Source organism: Podarcis bocagei (genome assembly GCF_964188305.1).
Source record: "Podarcis bocagei genome assembly, chromosome: 3".
Classification (NCBI taxonomy): Eukaryota; Metazoa; Chordata; class Lepidosauria; order Squamata; family Lacertidae; genus Podarcis; species Podarcis bocagei.
The window spans coordinates 71224602-71247241 of record NC_138127.1 but is presented as its reverse complement, the minus strand read 5'-3'; the positions used below and the strand labels follow the sequence as shown (position 1 = coordinate 71247241).

General features: G+C 44.7%; 1 protein-coding gene and 1 long non-coding RNA gene across 2 annotated transcripts in view; one reads left to right on the top strand and one right to left on the bottom strand.

Moving 5' to 3' along the window:
• The window catches only part of SLC29A1 (solute carrier family 29 member 1 (Augustine blood group)), an 81043-nt gene that overhangs the window by 42499 nt on the left and 15904 nt on the right, over positions 1-22640 (bottom strand). The gene's annotated exons all lie outside the window — the stretch shown is intronic.
• The window catches only part of LOC308583396, a 443390-nt gene continuing 436610 nt past the window's right edge, over positions 15861-22640 (top strand). Inside the window, exon 1 of the long non-coding RNA XR_014006195.1 lies at positions 15861-16035. This is a non-coding gene — a long non-coding RNA (uncharacterized lncRNA). The remainder of the gene's footprint in view (positions 16036-22640) is intronic.

The following is a 22640-nucleotide window of genomic DNA, read 5'->3' as shown; positions in this document are numbered from 1 at the left end:
TTCTTGCAGCATCAACAGCTTCCTTGTGTGACAACACCGAGAAAGGCTGGTTGACCACAGTAGATCATAGCAAAGTGTAATACATACCATGGAGTCACCCGGGGTCAGAGAATAGATTGTGCAAGCGTGTTTTTCCCATGAACAAAGGTTGGGGAACCATCGTTCTAGTGATGCGGCTCATGCACCCGTGAGAAACAAGCCACTGCACAAAATGGAAAAGTGGTGCAATTATTGCCCAGAGGCACATTGTGTGCAAGAGGCAAGCAAGACAGGGTTGTGGGAGAGGCTATTGAATGGAAACTCAAACAGGGTGGAGTAGCCCTGTTGTGATGGTGGTGATGGGGGTGGAATAGCAGGTACAGTGAGGTTGGGGGTGGTGTGGTCAGGAAAGCCATTGCTCAAGTAGGTCACAGAGGCTCTTAAAAGAGAGAAGGGAAGCTCTTCCAAGCATGGAAGTAGGAGTGGGAGAGAAGGAGGCATAGGCATCGTGAGCAGCCATTATGGGAACCAGCCTCAGTTGGGGACCTATCTGTGCTATAAGAGACTCTGAGTATCACCCAGAGAGGAGGACCATGGCTACTAAAATAAAACAAACCCTCATGTTTTTAAAGAAGCTGTTAGGGGAAAAGTTGCCTTTTATGGCAGAGTGACTTCTCCAGACCCCTTCTGAAGCCACAAGGAAACACCTTGTTTTCCTGCCTCTTCCCTCCCTCATTTGAGGACGCTTCTTCTCCCATCTCTTCATTCACTCTCACGCAATTACGGAGATGCAAGCTTGGAGGCCCTACTACAGGTACAACCACTGTAGGAATTTAACTACTAGAAATGCTGCCTTTGCTGTTATACCTCTGTATGTAGAATTTGAACCCAAAATGAAGGCAAGACATTACATGTGTTTGGCCCATGCTGGTGGTTTATTCCAAAAACACACACACACACACAAACACACACGTCCGCCACTGGTGGCGCCATTGTATTATGACAGATGACCTTTTGCAAACAACCTTAAACTGCTGTGCAGAAGATTTTATTCCGCATCACTGGACGCTTTGAAGACCATCTGGTCCAAAAGTGTCACATAAAATGGGATGAATAGCACAGCTTGTTGGTGGAACATAGGCCCTGTCTGAAAAGGCCTACGGTTGTATTCCTAGCATCTTCAAAGTGCCTCATGAAGCAGCAAAAACTCCTCTGCACATCCACTTGCTTCATTCAAGGTGTACAATCCCTTTGCCCTTCCCAAACTTGCTATTTAGCACTGATTGCTGCGTATGTGTACCACTTCCAGCTTTATCAGCCATTTATAAATATTGGCTGCCTTCCAACACATTTGGCACACCCTCCATTCAGGTCAACAAGGCTGGCTCACTACATGTTCCCAAAAGGTTGTAATCACCAGAAGACTTAGCAAGTTGGGCAGCTGCAAACAGACTTTGAATTTTAACTTCAATAGCAGTTGGAGCTATGCATGACACCAGCAGAAAATTGATTATTATTTTAATCTGAACATACCTGGCTCTGGAAATAAGAGCCTTGCTGGATGAAACTAACAATCAGTTCCATGGGTAGCCAGACCACAGGCCTTAAAAAGGTAAAGGACCCCTGACAGTTAAGTCCAGTGGCAGACGACTCTGGGGTTGTGGTGCTCATCTCGCTTTACAGGCCGAGGGAGCCGGCGTTTGTCCGCAGTTTTTCCGGGTCATGTGGCCAGCATGACTAAGCCGCTTCTGGCACAACAGAACACCAAATGTCGTTTACCTTCCCGCCGGAGCGGTACCTATTTATCTACTTGCACTTTTGGCGTGCTTTCGAACTGCTAGGTAGGTAGGAGCTGGGACCGAGCAATGGGAGCTCACCCCGTCGCAGGGATTCGAACCGCAGACCTTCTGATCAGCAAGCCCAAGAGGCTCAATGGTTTAGACCACAGCACCACAGGCCTTATCTACCCCCAACAAAGGTGTTTAGTGACACCCCACACCCTCTTGGTTAGAGCAGGGTGCTGATAAAGCCAAGGTTCCAGGTGTGATCTCCTGATGAGACAGCTGCATATTCCTGCATTGCAGGGGGTTGGACTAGATGATCCTAAGGGACCCTTCCTGTGGTATATAGTGAGTAGAATGTGAGGTTAGGACTCATGGAGACTAAATCCCTGCTCAACACTGAAATCCCCCCCCCCAATTATTTTCTTTGGAAAGGCAAAGAAGGAAATACAAAATCACACACACTCCCAATCTCTATTTTTAGGCTGTAAAAGCTATATACCTAAACATTTACTCATTAAAAATGAATCGCTGGTTGCCACATATCCTCTTGCTGTTTGTAATTCACTCCCTTCCTGCCAGAGAGAAGTGGAAAGTAGGACTTCTGGTTTGGGGGAAGGAGGCAACGTAATGTCTTGACGAAAGGTGACTAAGGGAGGTTTGTAAAATTGCACATTGTGTTGACTGAAGTTTTCCTCCTTCCCTCATAATACTAGAACTCAGGCTCATCAAATCAAGATTTGGAACAGAGAAAAGGAAGTACTTCACAGAATCTTGGGGCTCCTCCAACCTTTTACTTGACCCATATTTTGATCGTTTTGTGTACTGGTTAAGTCCCCCTGCTCCAAGAGCTTTTATCATTGTTCCAAAACTCTTGCCTTGTGAAAATCCTATCTTACCTGCTTACTCAGCTAAGTAAAATCTCTCTTCAGATTTTCTGCACATCTGGTAAGATCCAATTCAGCCAGTAAGAATGGATTTTCGCAAGGAACAGCCACATAACCACGAGAAAGGCTCTTGGACCCAGGGAAATTAATTGGTACACAATGCAATCAAAATACAGGTCAAGTGAAAGTGTTGATGAGCCCATAGACTTTGAAGGGGGCTTTATAGAGGCAGTCTAGCTTAAATAACCATAGGAAATAGAGCAGAGCAGTGCCCAACCTGGTGATAACACAACAAATGGTGCAAGGAGGGAGCTCAAGAAAAGAGGTGGTAAAGGCGCCCCTAGCTACTTTAAACGAGTTCAAATCTCCAGGGTTTGATGAGCTGTACCCAAGGGTACTAAAGAATTTGCAGGTGTAATTTCAGAGCCTCTGTCTATAATCTTTGAGAATTCTTGGAGAATGGGTGAGGTTCCTGCAGACTGGAGGTGGGCAAATGTTGTCCCCTTCTTCAAAAAGAAGGGAAAAGAAGACCAAGATAACTAAGGACTGGTCAGCTTGATGTCAATAGCAGGAAAGGTCCTAAAACAAATAATTAAACAGTTGGTTTGTGAGCACATAAAAGAGGATGCTGTGATTACTAAGACCAAGCATGGCTTTCTCCAAAACTAGTGATGCTAGATAAATCTCATTTGTTTCTTTGATGGAGTTACAAGCTTGGGAAATGCTGTGGGCATAGTATATCTTGAATACAGTAAAGCTTCTGACAAAGTCTCCCATGATATTCTTGCAGAAAAGCTGGCAAAATGTAGGCCAGATGAGGAGTAACAAATTCTGCAGAAGACAGAATCGGGATTCAAGAAGACCTTAACAGATTGGAGAACTAGGCCCAAACTAAGAGAATGCATTTCAATAGGGCCAAATGTAGAGTTCTACACACAGTCAGGAATGACTCAGAGTTACACTAAACTTTGAGAACTTCATTTAACACAACAGGCCCATCCATTACATTAAGACACCAATATTTATTTTTAATTGTATATTTATTGCTTCTTTTTTATTGTATTAACATTTGAATTCCATTTTTTTATTACATATATTAGTTCCTAGCACAGAATATTGCAGTTGCTAAACAACAGAAAAATAATTAAGTAGTGCACCAGGAACCTCAGCCATTTTCAAATGCTCTTGGGGTGGGGTTGAGAGTACAGCATTCACCAAAGGCGGCTGCTCAGCCTCTGTTTGAATATACCTCCCCACGTCAAACGAGAGCCCCGCCACTCCAACAAATTAGTTCTTTGGTTGGATGTTCTTACCACTAAGCAGTTTCTCCTAATGTTCAACTGAAATCTGTGCTCCTGTATTTTAACCCCATTGGATGTAGTTCTGCCCTCTGAAGAAGCAGAGAACAATTTGTTGCTCTCTTCTATATGACAACCCTTTTGAGTATTTCAAGAGTGCTCTCATGGTCCCCAGCTGTCTTCTGTCCTCCTGCCTATTTATTTATTTTACAATAGTTATAAACCACTTGACTGTAAAAAAACAACAAATCCTCTTAAGTGGTTTACAAAAAAAAGGAAAAGTTTAAAAAAGGCATTTGAAAGCACTCAAAAGATGACTAAAATCACAGACATAAAAGATAGACCATTGATCTGATCCAATAGGGCTCATCTTACATTCTTTGGATATTTTGCTTCCATGATTACTTCAGTCTCATGACATCTACTTTGAGTTCATTGCCTCATTTTTAAAAAGAACCAAAAATATTTCACGTGCATAGCTTGTTTATGATGCAACCCCTATTTTACCTTTATTTACATTGATCATCTTGGTTGGGAAAGCAAGCGTTGAGGCCAATATGCCAGCAATCCTCTCTGCATGTGACCCAGCAGGCAAATCCTACTCATACCAATTTCTGTGCCAAGTTGCTGAAGGTGTGGTCAGTTTGAACGTGACATGAGGCAGGGAGAGCCAAGTGCTGAATTGGGTGTATTCTATAATCATCTGGTTGGATAAACAGAAATGTTAATTCTTTTGACACTTAGCACTGAAATCTGGGGGAACCAACCCAAGATGTTGGCTATGCAGCATCAGGGTCGTGCTGGTGAAATCTACTTTTCTGGAACCTTAGACCACTTGAACTCAAACAAGGTGGTGGGGGGGAAATGTTATACTCACCTCATTATGAAATCTGCTTTCAATTCTCTTAGTGAATATAAACTCTCTTTAGTTATTCCATAGGTTTAGGGTAGGCCCCAGGAAGGGCATCTCTCAAAGTTAAGCTATATATCCATTTCTGAGGGAACTGCAGGAATAGAGGGCAAAATGCTCATAATTTGTAGCGCCACAGATCAGTTGGAAGGATCCAGGAGAGCTAAACTGGTTTATATTCATGGTTCAGGTATGGCCTAAAGGCACTCCTGCACCACAAACAATTCCCTTTAATAGCAAACTCAAGTGGTCGAGTGCCGACAGGATTGGAGCCAAAATGAAACAACAGGAAGGTATCAACATGCTCAGCTGAATACCAAGGTTTCCAGTGGTACGAGGAAAAACCAAAGGGGGCACCCTCCCCACAACCTCCCCTCACAAATGAATATGCTCAGACAGGGAACGTTGAGTTTCAGCTTGGGGGGAAACCTGAAAAAGAGAGAATGAAATGAAGTATCCTGGAGAAGGGCTAACAGGCACTATGAAAAAGAAAACTGCTCCTCAGAGCTGAGGCTATGCTGCAACACTTTGCTGCAAGTCACAATTGTTCCATCTAAAGCCCCAAAGGAAGCAAAATCCTTCCTTCCCAACTATTATGTTCAGGGTAGGACGGATAGAACAAGAGAACACGACAGGTCTTGCAATTAAACTAGTTTACATTTGCGCTGCATATGTACTTTAAGGGTGTAGTAGCATATGTCAGCAAAACGACAATATGTCAGCACCATAGCTGTCAACTTTTCCCTTTTCCTGTGTATTCAGAATAAGGGAATTTCCCTAAAAAAAAGGGAAACATTGACAGCTATGGTCAGCACATAACAACCACAACTAATAAAACCTTGCTAAGGGATATTGCAGTCTATAATAACCAAAATACTTTCCTCTCTCTTGTGGCTAAGTCTACCTTTTACCAGTTTCATGTGGTATGCCAGGTACAGCTGTATCTGGATCAGGATAATTTGTCCAGAGTAGTCCATACATGGGTAACCTTGAGACTAGATTACTACAATGTACTCCTTGTGGGGCTGCCCTCGGGCCTGGTCCAGAAACTCCAGTTAGTGCAGAAAGCAGTGTGGGGCAGACAAATGACAGGATGTGAACCTCAGGTGAAACACCTGTATCGGCTGCCCATATGCTACTGGGCCAGGTTCAAGGGTGCTGCGTTGATATACAAAGCCCTGAACAACTTGGGCCCAGGATACTTTAAGGACCACCGGAACCTAACTCAATCACTGAAATTATCTGGAGCACAAGCGGCCTTGACAGCCTCTGCTAAGTTCCAAAGGGGTGATACTAACAGCCATCCCTGTGATACGTTATGATACAGAGGTATATAAATGGTTTTATAAACAAACTATAAACTAGATTCTGCGGAAAGCATTACTGGTTAAGGGACTTTCCATCAAGTACCACCATGGGAGAGGGCTGGAGCTAGCCAACCATCTAGTATCCTGTTCCAGAAATATTTGCATGATAGTTGAAAGGCCATTGGGGCTATAAACTAAGGTTCCAGAAAGACTGGAAGGCTTTACGTAAACACATACTTTGTACAACAGAACTGGCACTATCTCTTGATTTGCTGACACCTCTTGAAAATGTTCCTGGCTGCCCTTTAAACAGTGCGCAAGCAATGACCAAACAGCAGACTAAAAAGCATAATTCAGTTTCCACTGCCAACAGCAAAAGGGACTTTTCAGATAAGCAAAGCGGTATTTTCAGATTAGCTAGAATACCCTGGCATTCTCCATGAGCATTAAGTAGCTGGGCTTCTTGCCCCAGCAATCTTTATCTGAGAAGCATTTCCATTATCACTGTAGCATGGTCTTCCCAAAGTAATATATTGCAAAACATTCCATACCATCTTAGTCAGGCATCCCCAACCTTTGGCCCTCCAGATGTTCTGGACTACAATTCCCATCATTCCTGACCACTGGTCCTGTTAGCTAGGGATCATGGGAGTTGTAGGCCAAAACATCTGGAGGGTTGCAGGTTGGGGGTGCCTGATCTTAGTAGTTCAATCCTATGTCTACTCAGAAGCACACCCAACTGAAGTCAATGGGATTTACTCTCAGGTCAGTGAGGGAGGAACTGCAACCTTAACAAGTTTCTTAATCCACCTTCCGAAACAACCTGACATTCTTGTACATCCACTGCTTCTTCTTCCAATATTTGTCTGCTCAGATGACAAACCACAGGAAAACAATTACAGATGCTTACCAGGAAATGAAGAGTCAGCAGGAGTAACTTTCCAAAGAAAATTTTCATATAATTTACAAGGAAAAGTGGCTACTTTGGTTGGTTGCAACAACAAGTGTGCCAAGCCTAGACTTAATTTATGTTGCAAGAGACAGAAATGCAATAAGTTTCTGCCACTTCTTATGTCAGCCAGTTCCAGAGTGCTAATCTCTTGCAGGAAAACAACAACAGAGAGTCTTGCGGCACCTTAAAGATCAACAAATGTATTATTGCCTAGGTTTTTATGGACTTGTAGCATAGTACACGAGAGCTAGATCAGGTGGTTTGGAAGGCAACCAAGTCAGCACAGTCTTCGAATGATGTTTTCCAAAAACTAATCTCAGATATCTGTTAAAAGAAGTAGACTCACACAACTGTCAACATTTCCTGTGTGATAGATGGACTTCCCCTCTTTATTGGGTCATCCAAGATTAAAGAACAGCTCTCCATTCACAGAACCCAAAAGGATAGAAAGTCTTGCTGAATCAGGAGTTTACTGCTCCATCTTTAAAAACCAGCCCCTCCCTGCAACATCTGTGCCATCTGTGTTCTAGGTTTGATCTTAATGCTGGTTTAGTTGTGATTAACTTGAGTGTCTGCAATAACAGAAGCCTCTTGTTACTGGGCTTGTATTTACCAGTGCTTGATGGTTTGTCCAAAAATGAGGGGTGCGTGAAGGGGAAGGGCCACCTGCCTCACTAATGTAAAGGAGGAAGTATATTTGGTTTCCACCCACCCTTCCATCAGAAGGTGGGAGCCTCTGCCTTGGTTAAGGTACAGGGTGCAACCTTTGAATTTAAGAGGGAGACAGTATATGCCCCAGCTGACACAGTCATTCTTCACATAGCTTTTTTATCCCTAAAATCAAAGCTTTCTGCTGGCGTACCAAGCCCCAAAGAGAACAGGAGAGGATCTGTACATTTAAAACCCAAGAAAGCCCTTCCCTTCCTAACAGCCCATCCTTTTCTGCCTCTCCTGGCCCCAGGACTAAGCTCTATCCCCACCCTGTTATAAGAAGGCAGTGTGGGCCAGCCCAACAGAACCAACTTTCTGTAGCAGCTGGAAAAGAAGCAGCTTTTGGCCGTTTTCTCCTGGACCCTGTAAAGAGGTCAGTGAGTACTTAGTGGGGGTCCATTCAGATTAAGGAAGAGGGCCCAGCACTTTGCTTCGGGGCACATCTGGAAAAATGGAGATCTCCATTGCTACTAAAAATGAAGTTAAGAGGTCTTTGGGTTTGGATGCAGCTGTTAAGGCCTAAATAGAACTTTTGAAGGTATAAAGTATCAGGTCCCCAACCGAAACAGTATCTAGATCAGCAACCAGCAACCTTTTTGGCAAGCGTACAACCAAGTAGAAGACTGAGTTCCTCTGGTGTACACCACAGTATCCATTAATAATAATAATATAATATAACATAATAAATACAGTGGTACCTTGAGTTACAAACGCCTCAGGTTACAAATGCTTCAGGTTACAAACTCCGCTAAGCTGGAAGAGTTACCTCGAGTTGATAACTTTGCCCCAGGATGAGAACGGAAATCGTGTGATGGCGGTGCAGCGTCAGCAAAAGGCCCCATTAGCGAAAGCGCACCTCTAGTTAAGAACAGTTTCAGGTTAAGAACAGACCTCCAGAATGAATTAAGTTTGTAACTAGAGGTACCACTGTATTGTGCCATAATGTGGTTTTGCCACAAATTAGGGAATAGAGAGTTGTGCAACACCGGGCTTTATCCAAGTGCAGGAGTGCAACAACCACCTACTGTCTGCGCCACTTGCAGCACATCTAGCATGAATGAGCAGATAATCTCAGCAACAAAGAGAGGGTCAGTGCGGAAACAAATAAACAGAGTGCATTGTTAGCTGCTAGACTATGACAGAGCATGTCTAGAGTGCCTTGGTTTCTATTATGACTGTATCAACACAACTTGCTCACACCTATCTGAAATTAGAGATAAATGCATCAAGGTTAGTGGGGTGGGACTTTGAGGCAGAGCTGAACTTTGGCACCTTTCATTTAAGAAATAAGCATGGGCAAGGGATCAATGTACAGATTCTGCACTGGCTTAAAGAGGAAAGGCATACTGGAGAGAATGCACGGCAAAAGCAACCGCCCCCCCAATTTGTCATTTTTATTTTATTTTTAAAAAGTACCGGTAATTGACTGCTCCTGTAGGTCCCCTACTGTGATGGCAAAATGTTGTGTTTGTGTGTGTCCCTCCAAGCCGCTCCGTAAAATATGTTTGTTTAAAAATACTTTTTGGTTACATAATTTAATAATGAATGATTTAAAATTGATTAAAAATAGTGGTAGCTGACGGGGATGTCTTATGTAAGACGGCTTTGAGAATTACAGTTCTTAATGCAGCTACTTTTCCAATTTGGCCAGACCTATTCTGACATGCACCCCTGCACCCTTTGACAGCTAACCATGAGTCAATGTAGCCCTCTGCTGAAAGAACGTTAGCCACCCCTGCTGTAGAACATAAGATTCCCATTCTCTCATGTAAGGGGTTTGGTTTCCTTTAAATTTGCACTAAGTATGCACTTTTTCTGTATCTGAACATGCAAAGGCTAAGTGAGAGAGCTTGAGCTGTATACAGAAAACTATGAGGTTATATGTCCCATCTTCCTATATCAGATACAATAAGAAGGCTGGCCAGTACAGATCCAAACAGAGGCTGAGAACGCACCATATATTTAAAGCACATGGCTTCTCCCCAAGAATCCAGAATTTTGTGTGGAAGCCATGTGCTTTAAATTTATTGGGGGGGGGGTGCATGCTTTCAGATCTGGGAACATTTTTCCATTTGCACACTACTAATCCATGGTAAGTCATGTTTTATGATCTAGCATGTCATCCAAACATGGCCTACACCTAATGTGTGCATGCATGAGAACAGTGGTGCAAATCCAGGGCTATTTCAGTGTGGGGCTGGAACTAATAAATGAAAAAGAATGGATGAAACATTTCAAACGTGCTGGTGTTGACATAGCCCAGGCATAGGCAACCTCAGCCCTCCAGATGTTTTAGGACTACAACTCCCATGATCCCTAGCTAACAGGACCAATGGTCAGGGATGATGGGAATTATAGTCCCAAAACATCTGGAAGGCCGAGGTTGCCTATGCCTGACATAGCCTAAGCCATGGGTAGGCAAACTAAGGCCCGGGGGCTGGATCCGGCCCAATCGCCTTCTAAATCTGGCCCATGGACAGTCTGGGAATCAGCGTGTTATTACATGGGTAGAATGTGTGCTTTTATTTAAATTGCACATCTGGGTTATTTGTGGGGCATAGGAATTCATTTATTTCCCCCCAAAAAATATAGTCCAGTCCCCCACAAGGTCTGAGGGACAGTGGACCGGCCCCTGGCTGAAAAAGTTTGCTGACCCCTGGCCTAAGCCTTGTGAGCAGCAAATATGTTGCTTTCTTTGGTAAAGGTTAAAAAACAACAACCCTATTTATCTACTTGCACTGGCATGCTTTCGAACTGCTAGGTTGGCAGGAGTTGCTTTCTTTACACCTTCTCTTACTTAGCATCATTTTTTTTAGAGTGACTAGAGAAGTGGAAACCCCACCTATGGTCTTTGGTCCTTTTATGTGTAAAATGAACACAAGGATCCTCCTTCCCTGTTGTTTAAGAGTCAGCTTGCAGGTTGTAAGTCTATCAGAGAGCTCAGTATTGAAATGCTTGTTCTAGGAGTGTTATGACTCACAGAGGCATTAATCTCAATCTTTTTATAACATCTTGTTCTTTCACAACTCTCAGGCCCCACAGTTTCAGTGCTTGTTGTTCCCAAGTGTGGCTAAGGGCTTGCTTGGCACGCTGGTGGCACAAGTCTTGCAGGGCAAATAGCCAAGAGGTGGTCAGAATGATGCAGAACTGGGAGGTGGGGGGGGGAATTCCTACTAGTGCCTGGCACAAAGACTTTCCTCAACAATTTAAATGAACAATTATTACCCCTGCCTGTGATCAAATACACCTGCCTGAGCTCAAGTGTTCGAAACTCCCATTGTTCTAGGCGCATTTTAAGATAGGGAGTTTCATTAGCACGAGCAGTTTCTGAGCTCTGTGGGTGAAGTATTGCGCCTAAAATTTCAGATTAAAACTGCAGAGTGGAAGGAAAGGAGCACCTTTTGTCTGCCTCCCCACTTCCAGCTACTTTCTGAAAACTGGAGAAGAGACCCTCTTAAGAATATCAGGGGGTGGGCAGGGGAAGGAGTAGACCATGTGAAAAAATGAACATAATATTTTAGATGCAGTTCATTTTCAGCTTTGTATTCTTGTTATAAAAAAGTGTGCTTAAACATTCCGTTGTTGCACCCATAACCTAGGTTTAAGGTGCCATTTAGCTCCTAGCATCAATATCTATTTTCTAACACTGCCTGAGCTGTAGTCTGTATGAGGGGGCCCTGCCCTCCGGCCTGCTAGTAAGAGCAGTTAGATTGGTAGGTACCTGAGACAAGGGCTTTTCATTGGTGGACTGGCACCTTTGGAACTCCCTTCCTAAGGAGGGGCCCCCATGGCCCAGTCATTGTCAATTTTCAAGAAGATCTTAAAGACATTCTAACCAGCCCAGGTTTGGTTCATTTTATTGTGTGCTTTTTTGTTTTTATTGCTGCTGGCCTGTAAATTAGCAGGTTTGATGGGGTGCTTTGCTGATATGACGTTCTGTGTTTTACGTCTCTCTACAACTTTTGTGAGCAGGGGTGCCCCTTGAAAAGAGGGCAAGGAATCATTTTAACTTAGTAAGTATAAGGGCATTTCACCACTGTAAAAGTGGATAACGGGTACTTGGGTTTTGTTTTGTTTTTTTAAAAATCCACGCATCAGACCCTGGGTGCAAATTGAAAGCTGAGAGGGTGGGTGTGTCAGAAGGAAAATGAACTGATTTTGATATTGAAAAATGAATTTATATTGATTGATATTGATTTTTATATATTTGTATTAATGTAATATTTTTATATGTAACTGTGAATACTTGTAATATTTTGCTTAAGTTGTTGTTTCAGTTTTTATATAGTTTAGATATATTTTAAATGTATTAAATGGTATAGAAATTAAATAATTAATCAATCAGATCTCCCTGCCTCCCCTCAACTATGAGAGTTTGGAAATCTGCTGCCCATGAAAATACACACTACTGCTGCAGGTGTATTTTGCTCTGACTCTGCAAAAGGCAGCCTCATCTATACCTTGATGGATGGATACAAGGAGGTACTTCTATTGCTGAAGGATGTGCCTCTTTATCTGGAGTGAATCAATTTTTGCAACTGCTGGAAGATTTAGCAATAATTCTGCACACCACAGAAAAACAATGGGTGGAATTCAGCTTGACTTTGTCTGTAAACTGACCCCACACCTATAACATTCAGTCTATTTTTATTACTTTATTACATCTTGCCCTGTGCAACCACCCCTAATTGTGCAACATCTTGCCTGCTGAATAATTCTGGAGAATTCAAAAGTTTGCCACATCTTTGTAATCTTTCAGTCGGTCCAAATAAAGGTATTACCCAACTGTGGAAATTGGAGTTGTTTTCTTACAGAGTAACAAGGCTACTCTTGTTATCTTAAAGTGCTCAGTATATAATAGCTTAACTCCAGAGTATGATCATCATTGCCTAATAAATACTGAAAGCAATACATTGTCATTATATTAAATAAAACTGTACTTTTATTGACAGCCTAACTTACACAAATTGTTTCTAATTAAGACCCCACATTTATAATATAATCCAATACCACTCACAACAGCATGAAGTCTATGCCAATCCCAAATATCCCTATTAAAAATCTATGAAATATTCATTTATTTCCGTCTTCTTCCCAAACTGTCTTATCTCCTTATGCTTTGCTACTGAAATGCTTTCCCAAGCTTTGAGATATAGACACACTGAATAACTCGTTGCTTTGCTACAATAAAATACTTTGTTTTCCCTATTCTATTTCTCTGCCATTTAGCACCAGGTGTGGGAAGAGCAGCACAGATTATCGAAAAGACAAAAAGCTAAATGTGACTTTGCCTTTAATCTGTATGTTTCTTTAAATGAAAATACCATCTTATGGGGGTGATAATTATCATTATCTCAGAAGCAAGAGGGGGAAGCTTAAACATTTGCTACCCTGCCTTAATCCCAACAAAAATTCCTCCTCTGCTACTATTTGCATTGGTATTTTCTCACAATGCAAAAAAGCAGTTTCAGTAGAGGAATTTTTGTTAGGACTGCAGCAGCTGAGGAAACTGTTAAACTCCCACTTCCCCAACTTTTTAGATCCTGATTATTGTCTAGCTCGCCCTTCAGTCCATGTTAAAGGGAAAGAGGTAAGGAACCTGACAGTAACTACTGGCAGACTGAATAGGAAAAAGTGAGCTGAATGTGCATGAAGAAAGTGCATTTGGAATGGGAGCAATTGAAGGTTCCCTTCACAATTTGCCCTCTCCCTCATCTTCCTACTATCCTGCCTCAATCCATCTCCAATTGTAATGTTCACTTCTCTAGTTCCATCACCCTCAAACAGCCAAGTCTCCTGCTCCTTTAATGCATTCTGCTCTCTATCTCTCTCGCTACCCCTTATGCTTGAAATTGCCTCTCAGGACACCTGTACGATGCCACTTGCCTTACCTGAGTAAGGGTTGCAGCTTAGTAGCACAGCACAGGTTTTGTATGCAGATTCAATCCCTGCCACCCCTAGGTAGGCCTGGGAAATGCCCCTCTTTGAAACCCTGGATGGCCACTCAGTGGAGTAGCGTGGGGGGTCCCAGGGGTGCCAAGGTCCTGGGCACAGAATCTGGTGGGGACTGTGCAGAGATCCCCATGCCCTGCTTTGCTTCAGTGGTGGGGGCTTGGTGAGAGCAGAGAGTGATGGGCACCTTCCGTGCCCACCCAGCACACGCCTGCCCAACAGTGGTGAGGGCTGGGCAAATGCATTCCGACACCACCTGGTGAGCATGGTCTGCCCCTGCCCCAGGTGCCGGCAAGTAGCGTTACGCCACTGTGGCCACTTCCAGTCTGCGTAGACATAGGGTAGGGAACCTGTGGCCCTCCAGATGTTGGACCTACCACATCTGGAGTGATCTGGACAGACCAAGGCACTTTCCTAATTTCCTGCTTGCTTCAAACTGCTCCTCAAAATCCGATGCTGACATAACCCCATGAACCTACTCTAAAACCCTAGGCACATGTAGCTAAAAACCACTTATACGCACACATCCTTTCTCCCACCGAAAAAGCCTGATGAATCCGGCCAATGGCCTAACTAACTAGTCCAGCATCCTGCTATCACAGTGACCCATATCAGATGCTTGTGAAAAACCCATAAGCAGGACCCAAGCATAAAAGTATTCTTCCTTTCTGTGGTTTCCCGCAACTGCCATTCAAAGCCTGCAGAAAGCCTGATCATCTGATGCATGGGTGTGTGTGTGTGCGCGCGCTATTCTGCTTGGTCACTATCTTTCCTCACACAGGTGATTGACTGGGGAGTAGTCTCAACCGCCTGTCAAAGTTGACTGTGAGGGGAAATAAAGATATGGCCCAGGTTCTCCACCCCTGCTTAAAAAAGGCAGCACACTAAGGTTGGGTGAGATCTCTCAGGAATACCGAACAAGATCCAAGAAAAAGCAGCAATCGTTGCATGTGGGTACAAATTAGTTATACCACTCACACAGTCCTGTGCACAGGCAACCATCCGTAGGTGTGCAAAAAATAAATAAAATGGTGTGCCCAAGACCAGCTCACAGGACTCTCTCGCACAGTCTGCGCTAACCACCTCCATGCAGTATGGAATAGCTCAATAAATGTAAGGGGTACGCAGCTTACACGATCGCCATCTGGAAAGATAAGCAATTCCTTTTAAGACGAACGGCGGCGCTGCGATACGTCAGAAGCAATAAAGGGATTCCAGTGGGGGCGGTCCCCGTTACCACGAGGTAGGAAGAAATCGTTACTCTTTTATTCAAAGAAAGGGGAACGGCTCAGAAGCTCTTAAATGTCGAAAAAGAACAGAGTATGACACATAAGAGGTGGGCGAAGATGGGGAAGAGCCCCCCAGCCCCGACCGCGGGCATCCTAACCCCCTTCCCGCCAACTTCTTCCCGCCAACTTCAAAAAATGTCACCACAGCCGCTACTTGGGTGCCTCTTTCTTCAGAGAGAAATAAGCGTTACTCTGGCAACCTACGTTTCAGGGCAGCGGGTGGGGAAAGGGATGAATGGACGGACAGAGATATATAAATACAGACACTAAGTTGCTCGCGCCCTTAGGATCTGCTCTGCCGCCTCCGTGAAACCGGAGCGACTCCTCGAGCCGCCTGCTGGAAAGGAAGCAGAGCCGAGTGCCAGGCTGGCACCGCTCGCCTCGTGGCCGCGGAGCGAGCAAGGCAGGAAGCCCATCTCCGCCCTCCGCCAGGCAGCGCCTCCAAGCAGCAACAGGCACCTGCCACTGCGCTCCCCGCGCTCATCGCTCCGGGGAGAGTTGGCTCCCGATGCCAGGCACACGCGCCACCACCCCGGCCCATCCATCATCGGCTTGCGGAGCCACGTCGCTCCTCCCGGTTCGGGGGGGTCTCTCCGTTCCCGCCTAGCGCCTGGGTCCCCCGGGCAGGCAGCGGGAAGCGGTTCCTTACGCACGCCAGGCGAAACTCACCTGCGCCGCCTCAGCCGCTCCGGCCCCCGCGCTCTCCGGTCTCGGCGTGCAGCGTCCTCGCGGCGGCAATTCCATGCAAGGGGCCGGCTCACTCCGGGGCAGCCCCGCCTCGTGGCCCGCCTCCTCCTCCTCTCATCGCGCGCCACTGCAGGGACTCGCTCGGCTTGCAGCAGCCGCCCCCTTTCCCGCCTTTGCTGGGCACCGTGCCTGGTGACTGTGCCCTGGGCCTGGACCAGTTGGCAGGGCGCTTCCCAAATGAGGAAGGCGGCTGGAAGCCCTTCGTTCGGGATTCGCCATGAGGTATGACTGCAAAGCGGGGCGTGAGGAGAGGAAGGGGCCTGCCTATCTTCCGAGTTTCACGCATTCAGAACTGCTGTGCCGGATCAGGCCCATGGCCCATCTAGGCCACCATCCTGTTCTCGCAATGGCCAACCAGCTGCCTGCCGAATACCAGCAAGCGGCACCCAAGCACAGCAGCAGTCTGCCCGCCCTCCTGTCGTTTCCAGAAGCATGGCTGCCTCCAACTGTGGAGGCAAAGCATAGCCATCAGTAGCACTCTCCTCCATAAATTTGTCTAATTTTCTTTTAAACGCAGCTAGCTCGGTGGCCACCACTGCCTCCTGTGGGGGCAAGTTCCATAGTTTTAACTATGTACCGCATGAAGAAGTGTCTGAGGCCTGGCGGAAAGTGGGGACATAGTTCTCTTATGTGTGTTAATTTTGGGGGTAGGAGAGAGCCCCAGTGATAAAGAGCATTGGAAGGTGTGGGTTTGAAATCCCCACTCGGCTATAGATCTCACTTGGTGACTTTGGGACAGTCACTCTTTTTAGCTGTTCCCCCTTTACAAGATTGTTGTGAGGTATGGCAGGTTATAAATGCAAGACAGGCACTTGGAGTAAGTTACTGCCCTCAGGTAAACATGTCTAGTACCATGCCTGGACTATGGCCCCAATCCTAAGCATGTTTTCTTGGAATTTAACTCCTATTCATTTCAGTGCACTGCAAGTTTCTGAAAGGGATGCGGGTGGCGCTGTGCGTTAAACCACAGAGCCTAGGACTTGCTGATCAGAAGGTCGGCGGTTTGAATCCACGCAACGGGGTGAGCTCCCGTTGCTCAGTCCCTGCTCCTGCCAACCTAGCAGTTTGAAAGCACAAAGTGCAATTAGAAAAATAGGTACCGCTCTGGCGGGAAAGTAAATGGCGTTTCCGTGCGCTGCTCTGGTTCGCCAGAAGTGGCATGGTCACGCTGGCCACATGACCCAGAAGCTGTACACCGGCTCCCTCAGCCTGTAAAGTGAGATGAGCGCTGCAACCCTAGAGTCGTCTGCAACTGGACCTAATGGTCAGGGGTCCAGTTGCAGGGACCTAAGTTTCTGAATAGGGCACCCTTAGTTGAAATTGATTGCCTCTCTGCACACCCCTCCCTAGCACCCTTCTCTTGCCGTGGCACTGCCTCCAGCCAGCTCCTCTCCAATCATCATTTGGCTGGCACCAGGTCTTTGTGACCCCCCCTTCCTTTCTTCTAATTGGCACACATTTCACTCTGGCTGGCAGCTGTGCCACCCCTCACCCACTGCCCCTGCCCCTAATGTTCTGCTTCCTCCTACCTACCCTCCTTGTCTTTTGCTCTCTTCAAGCCTCTCCATTCAGGAGCCCAGACGACAAAGTGGGTCATTGCTATTTCCAAACACCCAGGACAGGGTCTGAATGTGAATAAGTTTCCAGAGCCTTATGCCACACACAGAAAGCCTCTTCCCTGCTTAAGGAACCACTTTCTGCCTTGCATCCTTGCTAGGAGGAGATGCCAGGGTTTATGTGCTTTTCCAGAGATTTTCAGGGCATCAGTATTGTTTTGAGTTGAGGCACATATAATTCCTGGATCTAGTAAGTGTTAGAATTTAATCAAGGCTTGGAGTGTTAAACTGGGTGCCAGACACTGAACATTCATTCAGCAAGTGGTAAAATATAACCCAGGCTAGTTTCCTGTTGAGGTAATCACCTGGGGTGATAAGCCATTAAGAAAACAAAGGAAGAGTGATACCCCATTATGAAAGTTGAGAGGGGCTCTGTACCAGATGGCAAATGAGTGGGGCCCCACCTCCAGCTCTTAGATAGTGGGAAGGACCAAAGTCAGGATTGAGAGTTGGTTGTGATGAAACCTAGCGGTGGGTATGTGTGTGTGTGTGTTGCAGACTGGAAAAGGAAGAGAGAGAGCACAATGTTTGCTGTGTATTTGAATCCAAGGCTGTGGCTATGAGAGAAGAGCTTTTGGGGATGTTAATGGTGTGAACCCCTCCAACATAGGATCAGGTCGCATATAAGTGTAAATAGACCATATACCACAAAGACACCACAGTCTCTGCTGTGCCTCATTTGCAAGAGGAAACACGGACCCTGGATGAGCACCTGGAACCCCTGAAATCTTGCACTGCTCAGAGATTGGGGTGGTGTTCAACTGCATATTTCAGAGGATAGCATGGAGACACTCACTTCTATAATGAGCAATCTAGATGCAGAACAGACTATTTTCTCCCCTTTCAGGCTTCACCCTGGCTGTCAGGGCTTACTCTGAGATAGGCTCAGAAAGGCAGACCCAAAGACACTGGCCTCAGCAATCCTGTTCACAGGGTGAAGGGTTGCATCTGTGCAAAATGCACCTCCCATATATGAATCTGGGTTTCCACAGGAAAAAAAAGAAAATAAGGGAGCAGTCTGGGGTTTGTCAACCTCTTCTTTCAATGGGAAAACAAGGCCCATCATGAAGCTGGTAAAATAGATAATTACTGCAACCAGGACTTCCCTGAATGCCAAGAACCAGCTTAACTTACTGTTTGAATAATATCTGGCAAGCCATGGTAGCAAGGCAGTATAGTCTGTTAGCAGACTGGAATTCACAAAGAGGCTTGATGGCACTTAGCATTCTCTGATGAGGCCTCATGAGAAAAGGAATACAAGGAAAGGCTAAGCAGAACAGGACCTCAAAATGTCATCACACAGGTAGTGTTCTCAAAACAGGTCATGACACCAAATGGAGTCACAGAGTCGGCTATCAGTGTAATTGATCCACCCATGTTAATGATCAATAGTGAGTGATTTCCAGAGAAGTAGTAGTTGTGTTAGTAGACTCTTCGCTGTCTTTACACTGGATGTAGTTAATTGTAGTTACCATACAAATCAAGGTCCTATGAGTCCTCCTTTCAACCTTGGTTGTGGATGGAAACAAGACCTATTTAAATTTTATTATTTTTATTTATTAAGTGATACCCCACCTTTTTTGCTTGACAGGGACTCAGGGCAGCTCACAGATAGGCTTGCAAATGTAATCTTCATCTTGGTCATCCATGGATTCCAATCTATACTCATTGGCAGCAGTTCTCCAGGGTTTCAGACAGGAATATCCCAATCCTAACTGGAGATGATGGGAATTGAACCTGGGACATTCTGCATTCAAAGCATATGTTTTATCCCTAGATAAAAGGACCAGTGGTCAGGGATGATGGGAATTGTAGTCTCAAAACATCTGGAGGGTAAGAGTTTGCCTATGCCTGCCTTACGTACTAGGTGCCGCAAGACTTGTTTTTTACTTTAAAAGTTGTTGTTGCATTTATATCTTACCTTTCCTCCAAGGTGTTCAAGATGACTACATAGTTATTTGTTATTTCATAAAATTTACATACTGCTTGAATGTAGAAAAAAGACCCCTCAAAGCAGAAATTGTTCTCCCCACCCCTCTTTTATCCTAACAACAACCCTGTGGGTAGGTTGGGCTTATAGGCAGTGAGTGGCCTGAGATCACCCCTGTGACCTTCATGGCTGAGTGGGGGATTTGAACCCTGCCAGATTTGAACTCTGACGACTACACCACACTGGCTTTTATTTAGCCTTTATATCAGGAATGCAAAGGGAAGGAAACACACTATTCGCTCAATAAGGTTATGAAGATTATGATAGTTTTAGGCATACGTAAAAGATCTTTTAATCCTCAAAAGCATGATAAATCGTCATTTCACTTGCAAGAGAAAAGAAGTTCCAAGAAAAGGAACTACTCTATGGAGAGTTTTGCCTCCATTAGTGCCAGCTCACAGTGAAAGCTGAGGATTGGGGGTTAAATGCAGTTCTGCATATAATATCAAATAATAAACACAAAGTGAATTCTCACTCATTCTAACTAGGAATCATCATATGAAACGATTGTAATTACTCAGCACACCCCCAATCCTGAGGAAAGGCTGGTGCCAGAATTTGGAAGTAATTCATTTTCTCTAGAGATGTTCTTGTAGCAACATCCTGTAAAATGAAAACCCAAAGCAGCAATATTGTCCACAGCTGCAATTCTAAATCACTCATTTTGTAAGTTAATCCTTCTGAAAGTCAACAGGACTTACTTCAAGGACAGTAGATTTAGGAAAGAAGTGCAAAATGCTCTATAAATATCTTCCTGCAAATGACAACTCTAAAGCAGTATCCAAATATAGAAATAAAATGAAAATTAACATAAATGGATTATGAGTTTAACTGCTGAAAATTATTTCAGGACTTCACTCAGCCTTTGTTGTCTGCAAACATCTAATTAAACAGAGGGAGCAGCGGTCATAGTGTTTAGCCTGTCTCACACACCATTTCCCAGACCTATATGCCATCTGCCAAAGCAGCTATTAGCAGTGTTGAGAGGGGGGAAATATACACATATACTAAGCAAAATTCAAGGCTCACTCACAAACAAACTGCTCCTATTGCAGAGATCCATTAGCAGTGTTAAGCCCAAATTCATGCAGGGCTATTTGCCCCAGTTTCTCTGCTGCTCCCGTAAAATCCTCAGTCCTAGATTGCTGCCAAGGGTTCATTCTGCCATGGCTGCTAAACAACTGAGAACAGGGGAAAAGGTACAAACCCTCTGGTCATTAGGATCCCATTATCCAGGAAGCAAGGCCAAGCTACGCTTCTTGGCACAAATGGCTGCTGGGTGCATTATCAGGACACTAGTTGATTGCTGTCATGGCTCGTTTGATTCCATGGCCCAAATGACTTGAAAATTTGGAGGCCCAATCGTGTATCCTTCAATTTCATCAAACAGCCTGGGGAGCATTAGGTACATGGGGCAGCGAAGGGGCAGGGGCAAGGTGATTAACTCTTTCTCCACACATATTTATAAATTTATATATTGTTGCACGCCACCCCAATCTCTGAGATGGTAGAGAATGAATAGGGGGGGATCAGTAAAAGAGGAGCTTGCAGAAAGAAGAGAGTGCATGCTCAGGGGTGGAGAGGGGAAAGGGTTAAATGGAAAGAAAAATTATTGCATAGATAATGTAGCTGCAACAACATTTGACAATATTGTCAGCATTGTCCCTGCAACCTTGAGGACTTGGAACCTAGGGCTTGGGTAGCATGCTTTTTAAAAATTAAATTTGAAATTGTAGCAAATCCTTATATTCCTTCTCTTGTCCAAGGGAAATGAAGGGGGAGGGGAGAACAAGAGGTGCACCATGATTTGGGATTTATTGAAGGGTGCAGAAAAAAGCACTGCTGTGGTAACTATAGAAACTGACTATCTGCTGCTCTTTAAGGGCAAATACCCTCCTCTCCCCCACCCCCAAAATTCCAGCAAACTCTCTCGCTTTGACTTATACGACGGCCAATTTGGTGCATGGGTTGTAAAAGTATTCACTTAACAATTGGCCAGTGCTGGGGAGAGAAGACAGAGAGGTTGGAAACGTTATTTTATTGGTTTGCGAAAGTGAAGCAGAAGGAGAATGTTGTTTTTAATTCATCCAACATTGCTTTTAAGAAGCTCCTTATGAGCCAATATATCCACAAAGGGGCAGGGGAGCATCAAGAAAGGCCTGAAGAAACAAGGCCATGACTCATTTGTCTGCAAAAACAAAGAGAAGCAGCAGTGTCAGCGTAAAACATACCAACAGTGAACTGGGCTATACCGAGAAGGCCTATAGGAGACAGGCTAGTAGATCTGCTGCAATGACTGCACACGGCCCGTCTCCATGAGTGGTTACAGATTCCAGGGATTCTAGATGCTACCCAGGAATGGAGAGATTGAGGCACAGTGGAGGCTAATATCTTTAAGATATATGGTTTATTACCACATTTTTACACCTGGGAGTCTGCAGCGGAGGAGGTACAGAACATTGTACCTCAATAATGTATCTCGTGGCCCCTCTCTTCAGCAAGCTTGGGTGCAAAGTAGCACCCATCATCATGGCTCCTAGTGCAGCCTCCTCTTGCCAGCACCACACGGGGTTCTCCCTCTGTTCCCCTTCTCCTTCCTAGTACACATTTCCCCCAAATCCAAGGCTCCTGTATAATAACAGTTCCACACCCCCCAAGGCATGCTATGCGCTTGCCTTCCTGCAATTCCTTGTCACCTATGGCTGCCATGTATACAAGTCTTAATTAATAATATTAAACTTTAAATAAAGTTACATATTCAATGTTAAACTGTTAAAGAAAAATAATATAAAAAACAATTGTTGCAATAGGCCGATGGACACACACACACTAAAAGCAACAGAATGGAAAGAGTGTTAAAAATCAGCTCATCCAATATTTGAAAAAGCCTGGGAGCTTATGTATTTGTAAAAATGGCACAATAATAGGTGCCAGGTTATTAAAGCCTAAGTACCACCATCGTACAAAGATGCAATTGGCTGCAGTCCTCTACCCACAGCTGGGAGTAAGCTCATCTGAGACCCATGAGACTTACTTAAACATGTATAGGATTGTACAACTATATACACACACACTTCAACTCTAATCCACAGTCATTGCAGGCAAGCTAAGCTCTGATACACATGTGATACCAAAAAACATAAGTGAGATATTGTACAAGGATAAGGGGAGTACTGATATAATTTGCTATTATAAAAGATGTGTTATACAACATATCTCAC